The sequence below is a fragment of the Hemitrygon akajei genome, chromosome 10 (assembly GCF_048418815.1).
Source record: "Hemitrygon akajei chromosome 10, sHemAka1.3, whole genome shotgun sequence".
Classification (NCBI taxonomy): domain Eukaryota; kingdom Metazoa; phylum Chordata; class Chondrichthyes; order Myliobatiformes; family Dasyatidae; genus Hemitrygon; species Hemitrygon akajei.
In genome coordinates, this window is record NC_133133.1 from 98,171,940 (window position 1) to 98,184,713 (window position 12,774).

The following is a 12,774-nucleotide window of genomic DNA, read 5'->3' on the forward strand; positions in this document are numbered from 1 at the left end:
TAGGTCAGATCCCACAAGAACACAGAGTTTCCTGTCCATCACCAGGACAGATCCGACATCACCACAATATTTCCTGTCCATCCCTAGGGCAGATTCCACATCACCACAGAGTTTCCTGTCCATCACCAGGGCAGTTCCAACATCACCACATCGTTTCCTGTCCATCCGCAGGGCAGATCCCCCTTTACCACAGAGTTTCCTGTGCAGCACCAGGGCATATCCCACATCACTGCAGAGCTTCCTGTCCATCACCAGGACAGATCCCACATCATCAAAGAGTTTCCTGTCCATCACCAGGCAGATCTCACATCACAAGAGAGTTTCCTGTCCATCCTTAGAACATGTCCCACATCACCACAGAGTTTCCTGTCCATCACCAGGGCAGATCTCACATCACAAGAGAGTTTCCTGTCCATCCTTAGAACAGATCCCAAGGCACCATACAGTTTCCTGTCCATCCCTAGGACAGATCCCACATCACCACAGAGTTTCCTGTCCATCACCAGGCAGATCTCACATCACAAGAGAGTTTCCTGTCCATCCTTAGAACATGTCCCACATCACCACAGAGATTCCTGTACATACCTAGGGCAGATCCAACATCACCACAGAGTTTCCTGTCCATCCCTAGGGCAGATCCCAAGGCACCACACAGTTTCCTGTCCATCCCTAGGACAGATCCCACATCACCACAGAGTTTCCTGTGCAGCACCAGGGCATATCCCACATCACTGCAGAGCTTCCTGTCCATCACCAGGACAGATCCCACATCATCAAAGAGTTTCCTGTCCATCACCAGGCAGATCTCACATCACAAGAGAGTTTCCTGTCCATCCTTAGAACATGTCCCACATCACCACAGAGTTTCCTGTCCATCACCAGGGCAGATCTCACATCACAAGAGAGTTTCCTGTCCATCCTTAGAACAGATCCCAAGGCACCATACAGTTTCCTGTCCATCCCTAGGACAGATCCCCCATCACCACAGAGATCCTGTCCATCCCTAGGACAGTTCCCACATCACCACAGATTTTCCTGTACATCCCTAGGACAGATCCCACATCACCACACTGTTTCCTGTCCATGCATAGGACAGATCCCACATCACCACAGAGATTCCTGTCCATCCCTAGGACAGATCCCACATCACCAGAGAAATTCCTGTCCATCCCTAGGACAGATCCCACATCACCACAGAGTTTCCTGTCCAACCCTAGGGCAGCTCCCACATCACAACAGAGATCCTGTCCATCCCTAGGACAGTTCCCACATCACCACAGAGTTTCCCGTACATCCCTAGGACAGATCCCAGATCACCATACTGTTTCCTGTCCATCCCTAGGACAGATCCCACATCACCACAGAGTTTCCTGTCCATCCCTACGACAGATCCCACAACACCACAGAGATTCCTGTCCATCCCTAGGACAGATCCCACATCACCACAGAGATTCCTGTCCATCCCTACGGCGGATCCCACAACACCACAGAGTTTCCTGTCCATCCCTAGGACAGATCCCACATCAACACACAGTTTCCTATCCATCCCTAGGACAGATCCCACATCACCACAGAGTTTCCTATGCATCCCTAGGGCAGATCCCACATCACCACACAGTTTCCTGTCCATCCCTAGGACAGATCCCACATCACCCCAGAGATTCCTGTCCATCCCTAGGACAGATCCCACATCACCACAGAGTTTCCTATCCATCCCCAGGACAGATCCCACATCACCACAAAGTTTCCTGTCCATCCCTAGGACAGATCCCACATCACCACACAGTTTCCTATCCATCCCTAGGACAGATCCCACATCACCACAGAGTTTCCTATCCATCACTAGGGCAGATCCCACATCACCACAGAGATCCCTGTCCATACCTAGGGCAGATCCCACATCACCACAGAGTTTCCTATCCATCCCTAGGGCAGATCCCACATCACCACACAGTTTCCTATCCATCCCTAGGCCAGATCCCTCATCACCACACAGTTTCCTATCCATCCCTAGGACAGATCCCACGTCACCACAGAGTTTCCTATCCATCGATAGGGGCAGTCTTACATTCACTGCAGAGTTTCCTATCCATCCCTACGTCAGATCACACTTCACCACAAAGTTTCCTGTGCATCGCCAAGGCAGATCTCACATCACCACAGAGTTTCCTGTGCATCCCTAGGACAGATCCCACATCACCACATAGTTTCCTGTCCATCCCTACGACAGATCCCACAACACCACAGAGATTCCAGTCCATCCCTAGGACAGATCCCACATCACCACAGAGATTCCTGTCCATCCCTACAGCGGATCCCACAACACCACAGTGTTTCCTGTCCATCCCTAGGTCAGATCCCACAAGAACACAGAGTTTCCTGTCCATCACCAGGACAGATCCGACATCACCACAATATTTCCTGTCCATCCCTAGGGCAGATTCCACATCACCACAGAGTTTCCTGTCCATCACCAGGGCAGTTCCAACATCACCACATCGTTTCCTGTCCATCCGCAGGGCAGATCCCCCATTACCACAGAGTTTCCTGTGCAGCACCAGGGCATATCCCACATCACTGCAGAGCTTCCTGTCCATCACCAGGACAGATCCCACATCATCAAAGAGTTTCCTGTCCATCACCAGGCAGATCTCACATCACAAGAGAGTTTCCTGTCCATCCTTAGAACATGTCCCACATCACCACAGAGTTTCCTGTCCATCACCAGGGCAGATCTCACATCACAAGAGAGTTTCCTGTCCATCCTTAGAACAGATCCCAAGGCACCATACAGTTTCCTGTCCATCCCTAGGACAGATCCCACATCACCACAGAGTTTCCTGTCCATCACCAGGCAGATCTCACATCACAAGAGAGTTTCCTGTCCATCCTTAGAACATGTCCCACATCACCACAGAGATTCCTGTACATACCTAGGGCAGATCCAACATCACCACAGAGTTTCCTGTCCATCCCTAGGGCAGATCCCAAGGCACCACACAGTTTCCTGTCCATCCCTAGGACAGATCCCACATCACCACAGAGTTTCCTGTGCAGCACCAGGGCATATCCCACATCACTGCAGAGCTTCCTGTCCATCACCAGGACAGATCCCACATCATCAAAGAGTTTCCTGTCCATCACCAGGCAGATCTCACATCACAAGAGAGTTTCCTGTCCATCCTTAGAACATGTCCCACATCACCACAGAGTTTCCTGTCCATCACCAGGGCAGATCTCACATCACAAGAGAGTTTCCTGTCCATCCTTAGAACAGATCCCAAGGCACCATACAGTTTCCTGTCCATCCCTAGGACAGATCCCACATCACCACAGAGTTTCCTGTCCATCACCAGGCAGATCTCACATCACAAGAGAGTTTCCTGTCCATCCTTAGAACATGTCCCACATCACCACAGAGATTCCTGTACATACCTAGGGCAGATCCCACATCACCACAGAGTTTCCTGTCCATCCCTAGGGCAGATCCCAAGTCACCACACAGTTTCCTGTCCATCCCTAGGACAGATCCCACATCACCACAGAGTTTCCTGTGCAGCATCAGGGCATATCCCACATCACTGCAGAGCTTCCTGTCCATCACCAGGACAGATCCCAGATCATCAAAGAGTTTCCTGTCCATCACCAGGGCAGATCTCACATCACAAGAGAGTTTCCTGTCCATCCTTAGAACAGATCCCACATCACCACAGGGTTTCCTGTCCATCACCAGGGCAGATCTCACATCACAAGAGAGTTTCCTGTCCATCCTTAGAACAGATCCCACATCACCACAGAGTTTCCTGTCCATACCTAGGGCAGATCCCACATCACAACAGAGATCCTGTCCATCCCTAGGACAGTTCCCACATCACCACAGAGTTTCCTGTCCATCCTTAGAAAAGATCCCACATCACCACAGAGTTTCCTGTCCATCCCTAGGGCAGATCCCACATCACAACAGTGTTTCCTGTTCATCACCAGGGCAGATCACACGTCGCCAGAGTGTTTCCTGTCCATCCCTAGGACAGATCCCACATCACCACAGAGTTTTCTGTCCATCACCAGGACAGATCCCCCATCACCACAGAGATCCTGTCCATCCCTAGGACAGTTCCCACATCACCACAGATTTTCCTGTACATCCCTAGGACAGATCCCACATCACCACACTGTTTCCTGTCCATGCATAGGACAGATCCCACATCACCACAGAGATTCCTGTCCATCCCTAGGACAGATCCCACATCACCAGAGAAATTCCTGTCCATCCCTAGGACAGATCCCACATCACCACAGAGTTTCCTGTCCAACCCTAGGGCAGCTCCCACATCACAACAGAGATCCTGTCCATCCCTAGGACAGTTCCCACATCACCACAGAGTTTCCCGTACATCCCTAGGACAGATCCCAGATCACCATACTGTTTCCTGTCCATCCCTAGGACAGATCCCACATCACCACAGAGTTTCCTGTCCATCCCTACGACAGATCCCACAACACCACAGAGATTCCTGTCCATCCCTAGGACAGATCCCACATCACCACAGAGATTCCTGTCCATCCCTACGGCGGATCCCACAACACCACAGAGTTTCCTGTCCATCCCTAGGACAGATCCCACATCACCACACAGTTTCCTATCCATCCCTAGGACAGATCCCACATCACCACAGAGTTTCCTATGCATCCCTAGGGCAGATCCCACATCACCACACAGTTTCCTGTCCATCCCTAGGACAGATCCCACATCACCCCAGAGATTCCTGTCCATCCCTAGGACAGATCCCACATCACCACAGAGTTTCCTATCCATCCCCAGGACAGATCCCACATCACCACAAAGTTTCCTGTCCATCCCTAGGACAGATCCCACATCACCACACAGTTTCCTATCCATCCCTAGGACAGATCCCACATCACCACAGAGTTTCCTATCCATCACTAGGGCAGATCCCACATCACCACAGAGATCCCTGTCCATACCTAGGGCAGAACCCACATCACCACAGAGTTTCCTATCCATCCCTAGGGCAGATCCCACATCACCACACAGTTTCCTATCCATCCCTAGGCCAGATCCCTCATCACCACACAGTTTCCTATCCATCCCTAGGACAGTTCCCACGTCACCACAGAGTTTCCTATCCATCGATAGGGGCAGTCTTACATTCACTGCAGAGTTTCCTATCCATCCCTACGTCAGATCACACTTCACCACAAAGTTTCCTGTGCATCGCCAAGGCAGATCTCACATCACCACAGAGTTTCCTGTGCATCCCTAGGACAGATCCCACATCACCACATAGTTTCCTGTCCATCCCTACGACAGATCCCACAACACCACAGAGATTCCAGTCCATCCCTAGGACAGATCCCACATCACCACAGAGATTCCTGTCCATCCCTACAGCGGATCCCACAACACCACAGTGTTTCCTGTCCATCCCTAGGTCAGATCCCACAAGAACACAGAGTTTCCTGTCCATCACCAGGACAGATCCGACATCACCACAATATTTCCTGTCCATCCCTAGGGCAGTTCCAACATCACCACATCGTTTCCTGTCCATCCGCAGGGCAGATCCCCCATTACCACAGGGTTTCCTGTCCATCCCTAGGACAGATCCCACAACACCACAGAGATTCCAGTCCATCACCAGGGCATATCCCACCTCACCACAGAGTTTCCTGTCCATCACCAGGGCAGATCCCACCTCACCACTGAGTTTCCTGTCCATCCCTAGGGCAGATCCCGCAACACCACTGAGTTTCCTGTCCATCACCAGGGCAGATCTCACATCACAAGAGAGTTTCCTGTCCATCCTTAGAACAGATCCCACATCACCACAGGGTTTCCTGTCCATCACCAGGGCAGATCTCACATCACAAGAGAGTTTCCTGTCCATCCTTAGAACAGATCCCACATCACCACAGAGTTTCCTGTCCATCCCAAGGACAGATCCCACATCACCACTGAGTGTCCTGTCCTTCAACGGGACAGATCCCACAACACCACAGAGTTTCCTATCCATCCCTAGGGCAGATCCCACATCACCACAGAGTTTCCTGTCCATCCCTAGGGCAGATCCCAAAGCACCACACAGTTTCCTATCCATCCCTAGGGCAGATCCCACATCACCACAGCCTTTCCTGTCCATCCCAAGGACAGATCCCACATCACCACTGAGTGTCCTGTCCTTCAACAGGACAGATCCCCCATCACCACAGAGATCCTGTCCATCCCTAGGACAGTTCCCACATCACCACAGATTTTCCTGTACATCCCTAGGACAGATCCCACATCACCACACTGTTTCCTGTCCATGCATAGGACAGATCCCACATCACCACAGAGATTCCTGTCCATCCCTAGGACAGATCCCACATCACCAGAGAAATTCCTGTCCATCCCTAGGACAGATCCCACATCACCACAGTGTTTTTCTGTCCATCCCAAGGACAGATCCCACATCACCAGTGAGTGTCCTGTCCTTCAACAGGACAGATCCCACAACACCACAGAGTTTCCTATCCATCCCTAGGGCAGATCCCACATCACCACAGAGTTTCCTGTCCATCCCTAGGGCAGATCCCAAAGCACCACACAGTTTCCTATCCATCCCTAGGGCAGATCCCACATCACCACAGCCTTTCCTGTCCATCCCAAGGACAGATCCCACATCACCACTGAGTGTCCTGTCCTTCAACAGGACAGATCCCCCATCACCACAGAGATCCTGTCCATCCCTAGGACAGTTCCCACATCACCACAGATTTTCCTGTACATCCCTAGGACAGATCCCACATCACCACACTGTTTCCTGTCCATGCATAGGACAGATCCCACATCACCACAGAGATTCCTGTCCATCCCTAGGACAGATCCCACATCACCAGAGAAATTCCTGTCCATCCCTAGGACAGATCCCACATCACCACAGAGTTTCCTATCCATCCCTAGGGCAGATCCCACATCACCACAGAGTTTCCTGTCCATCCCTAGGGCAGATCCCAAAGCACCACACAGTTTCCTATCCATCCCTAGGGCAGATCCCACATCACCACAGCCTTTCCTGTCCATCCCAAGGACAGATCCCACATCACCACTGAGTGTCCTGTCCTTCAACAGGACAGATCCCCCATCACCACAGAGATCCTGTCCATCCCTAGGACAGTTCCCACATCACCACAGATTTTCCTGTACATCCCTAGGACAGATCCCACATCACCACACTGTTTCCTGTCCATGCATAGGACAGATCCCACATCACCACAGAGATTCCTGTCCATCCCTAGGACAGATCCCACATCACCAGAGAAATTCCTGTCCATCCCTAGGACAGATCCCACATCACCACAGAGTTTCCTGTCCAACCCTAGGGCAGCTCCCACATCACAACAGAGATCCTGTCCATCCCTAGGACAGTTCCCACATCACCACAGAGTTTCCCGTACATCCCTAGGACAGATCCCAGATCACCATACTGTTTCCTGTCCATCCCTAGGACAGATCCCACATCACCACAGAGTTTCCTGTCCATCCCTACGACAGATCCCACAACACCACAGAGATTCCTGTCCATCCCTAGGACAGATCCCACATCACCACAGAGATTCCTGTCCATCCCTACGGCGGATCCCACAACACCACAGAGTTTCCTGTCCATCCCTAGGACAGATCCCACATCACCACACAGTTTCCTATCCATCCCTAGGACAGATCCCACATCACCACAGAGTTTCCTATGCATCCCTAGGGCAGATCCCACATCACCACACAGTTTCCTGTCCATCCCTAGGACAGATCCCACATCACCCCAGAGATTCCTGTCCATCCCTAGGACAGATCCCACATCACCACAGAGTTTCCTATCCATCCCCAGGACAGATCCCACATCACCACAAAGTTTCCTGTCCATCCCTAGGACAGATCCCACATCACCACACAGTTTCCTATCCATCCCTAGGACAGATCCCACATCACCACAGAGTTTCCTATCCATCACTAGGGCAGATCCCACATCACCACAGAGATCCCTGTCCATACCTAGGGCAGATCCCACATCACCACAGAGTTTCCTATCCATCCCTAGGGCAGATCCCACATCACCACACAGTTTCCTATCCATCCCTAGGCCAGATCCCTCATCACCACACAGTTTCCTATCCATCCCTAGGACAGTTCCCACGTCACCACAGAGTTTCCTATCCATCGATAGGGGCAGTCTTACATTCACTGCAGAGTTTCCTATCCATCCCTACGTCAGATCACACTTCACCGCAAAGTTTCCTGTGCATCGCCAAGGCAGATCTCACATCACCACAGAGTTTCCTGTGCATCCCTAGGACAGATCCCACATCACCACATAGTTTCCTGTCCATCCCTACGACAGATCCCACAACACCACAGAGATTCCAGTCCATCCCTAGGACAGATCCCACATCACCACAGAGATTCCTGTCCATCCCTACAGCGGATCCCACAACACCACAGTGTTTCCTGTCCATCCCTAGGTCAGATCCCACAAGAACACAGAGTTTCCTGTCCATCACCAGGACAGATCCGACATCACCACAATATTTCCTGTCCATCCCTAGGGCAGTTCCAACATCACCACATCGTTTCCTGTCCATCCGCAGGGCAGATCCCCCATTACCACAGGGTTTCCTGTCCATCCCTAGGACAGATCCCACAACACCACAGAGATTCCAGTCCATCACCAGGGCATATCCCACCTCACCACAGAGTTTCCTGTCCATCACCAGGGCAGATCCCACCTCACCACTGAGTTTCCTGTCCATCCCTAGGGCAGATCCCGCAACACCACTGAGTTTCCTGTCCATCACCAGGGCAGATCTCACATCACAAGAGAGTTTCCTGTCCATCCTTAGAACAGATCCCACATCACCACAGGGTTTCCTGTCCATCACCAGGGCAGATCTCACATCACAAGAGAGTTTCCTGTCCATCCTTAGAACAGATCCCACATCACCACAGAGTTTCCTGTCCATCCCAAGGACAGATCCCACATCACCACTGAGTGTCCTGTCCTTCAACGGGACAGATCCCACAACACCACAGAGTTTCCTATCCATCCCTAGGGCAGATCCCACATCACCACAGAGTTTCCTGTCCATCCCTAGGGCAGATCCCAAAGCACCACACAGTTTCCTATCCATCCCTAGGGCAGATCCCACATCACCACAGCCTTTCCTGTCCATCCCAAGGACAGATCCCACATCACCACTGAGTGTCCTGTCCTTCAACAGGACAGATCCCCCATCACCACAGAGATCCTGTCCATCCCTAGGACAGTTCCCACATCACCACAGATTTTCCTGTACATCCCTAGGACAGATCCCACATCACCACACTGTTTCCTGTCCATGCATAGGACAGATCCCACATCACCACAGAGATTCCTGTCCATCCCTAGGACAGATCCCACATCACCAGAGAAATTCCTGTCCATCCCTAGGACAGATCCCACATCACCACAGTGTTTTTCTGTCCATCCCAAGGACAGATCCCACATCACCAGTGAGTGTCCTGTCCTTCAACAGGACAGATCCCACAACACCACAGAGTTTCCTATCCATCCCTAGGGCAGATCCCACATCACCACAGAGTTTCCTGTCCATCCCTAGGGCAGATCCCAAAGCACCACACAGTTTCCTATCCATCCCTAGGGCAGATCCCACATCACCACAGCCTTTCCTGTCCATCCCAAGGACAGATCCCACATCACCACTGAGTGTCCTGTCCTTCAACAGGACAGATCCCCCATCACCACAGAGATCCTGTCCATCCCTAGGACAGTTCCCACATCACCACAGATTTTCCTGTACATCCCTAGGACAGATCCCACATCACCACACTGTTTCCTGTCCATGCATAGGACAGATCCCACATCACCACAGAGATTCCTGTCCATCCCTAGGACAGATCCCACATCACCAGAGAAATTCCTGTCCATCCCTAGGACAGATCCCACATCACCACAGAGTTTCCTGTCCAACCCTAGGGCAGCTCCCACATCACAACAGAGATCCTGTCCATCCCTAGGACAGTTCCCACATCACCACAGAGTTTCCCGTACATCCCTAGGACAGATCCCAGATCACCATACTGTTTCCTGTCCATCCCTAGGACAGATCCCACATCACCACAGAGTTTCCTGTCCATCCCTACGACAGATCCCACAACACCACAGAGATTCCTGTCCATCCCTAGGACAGATCCCACATCACCACAGAGATTCCTGTCCATCCCTACGGCGGATCCCACAACACCACAGAGTTTCCTGTCCATCCCTAGGACAGATCCCACATCACCACACAGTTTCCTATCCATCCCTAGGACAGATCCCACATCACCACAGAGTTTCCTATGTATCCCTAGGGCAGATCCCACATCACCACACAGTTTCCTGTCCATCCCTAGGACAGATCCCACATCACCCCAGAGATTCCTGTCCATCCCTAGGACAGATCCCACATCACCACAGAGTTTCCTATCCATCCCCAGGACAGATCCCACATCACCACAAAGTTTCCTGTCCATCCCTAGGACAGATCCCACATCACCACACAGTTTCCTATCCATCCCTAGGACAGATCCCACATCACCACAGAGTTTCCTATCCATCACTAGGGCAGATCCCACATCACCACAGAGATCCCTGTCCATACCTAGGGCAGATCCCACATCACCACAGAGTTTCCTATCCATCCCTAGGGCAGATCCCACATCACCACACAGTTTCCTATCCATCCCTAGGCCAGATCCCTCATCACCACACAGTTTCCTATCCATCCCTAGGACAGTTCCCACGTCACCACAGAGTTTCCTATCCATCGATAGGGGCAGTCTTACATTCACTGCAGAGTTTCCTATCCATCCCTACGTCAGATCACACTTCACCACAAAGTTTCCTGTGCATCGCCAAGGCAGATCTCACATCACCACAGAGTTTCCTGTGCATCCCTAGGACAGATCCCACATCACCACATAGTTTCCTGTCCATCCCTACGACAGATCCCACAACACCACAGAGATTCCAGTCCATCCCTAGGACAGATCCCACATCACCACAGAGATTCCTGTCCATCCCTACAGCGGATCCCACAACACCACAGTGTTTCCTGTCCATCCCTAGGTCAGATCCCACAAGAACACAGAGTTTCCTGTCCATCACCAGGACAGATCCGACATCACCACAATATTTCCTGTCCATCCCTAGGGCAGTTCCAACATCACCACATCGTTTCCTGTCCATCCGCAGGGCAGATCCCCCATTACCACAGGGTTTCCTGTCCATCCCTAGGACAGATCCCACAACACCACAGAGATTCCAGTCCATCACCAGGGCATATCCCACCTCACCACAGAGTTTCCTGTCCATCACCAGGGCAGATCCCACCTCACCACTGAGTTTCCTGTCCATCCCTAGGGCAGATCCCGCAACACCACTGAGTTTCCTGTCCATCACCAGGGCAGATCTCACATCACAAGAGAGTTTCCTGTCCATCCTTAGAACAGATCCCACATCACCACAGGGTTTCCTGTCCATCACCAGGGCAGATCTCACATCACAAGAGAGTTTCCTGTCCATCCTTAGAACAGATCCCACATCACCACAGAGTTTCCTGTCCATCCCAAGGACAGATCCCACATCACCACTGAGTGTCCTGTCCTTCAACGGGACAGATCCCACAACACCACAGTGTTTCCTATCCATCCCTAGGGCAGATCCCACATCACCACAGAGTTTCCTGTCCATCCCTAGGGCAGATCCCAAAGCACTACACAGTTTCCTATCCATCCCTAGGGCAGATCCCACATCACCACAGCCTTTCCTGTCCATCCCAAGGACAGATCCCACATCACCACTGAGTGTCCTGTCCTTCAACAGGACAGATCCCCCATCACCACAGAGATCCTGTCCATCCCTAGGACAGTTCCCACATCACCACAGATTTTCCTGTACATCCCTAGGACAGATCCCACATCACCACACTGTTTCCTGTCCATGCATAGGACAGATCCCACATCACCACAGAGATTCCTGTCCATCCCTAGGACAGATCCCACATCACCAGAGAAATTCCTGTCCATCCCTAGGACAGATCCCACATCACCACAGTGTTTTTCTGTCCATCCCAAGGACAGATCCCACATCACCAGTGAGTGTCCTGTCCTTCAACAGGACAGATCCCACAACACCACAGAGTTTCCTATCCATCCCCAGGGCAGATCCCACATCACCACAGAGTTTCCTGTCCATCCCTAGGGCAGATCCCAAAGCACCACACAGTTTCCTATCCATCCCTAGGGCAGATCCCACATCACCACAGCCTTTCCTGTCCATCCCAAGGACAGATCCCACATCACCACTGAGTGTCCTGTCCTTCAACAGGACAGATCCCCCATCACCACAGAGATCCTGTCCATCCCTAGGACAGTTCCCACATCACCACAGATTTTCCTGTACATCCCTAGGACAGATCCCACATCACCACACTGTTTCCTGTCCATGCATAGGACAGATCCCACATCACCACAGAGATTCCTGTCCATCCCTAGGACAGATCCCACATCACCAGAGAAATTCCTGTCCATCCCTAGGACAGATCCCACATCACCACAGAGTTTCCTGTCCAACCCTAGGGCAGCTCCCACATCACAACAGAGATCCTGTCCATCCCTAGGACAGTTCCCACATCACCACAGAGTTTCCCGTACATCCCTAGGACAGATCCCAGATCACC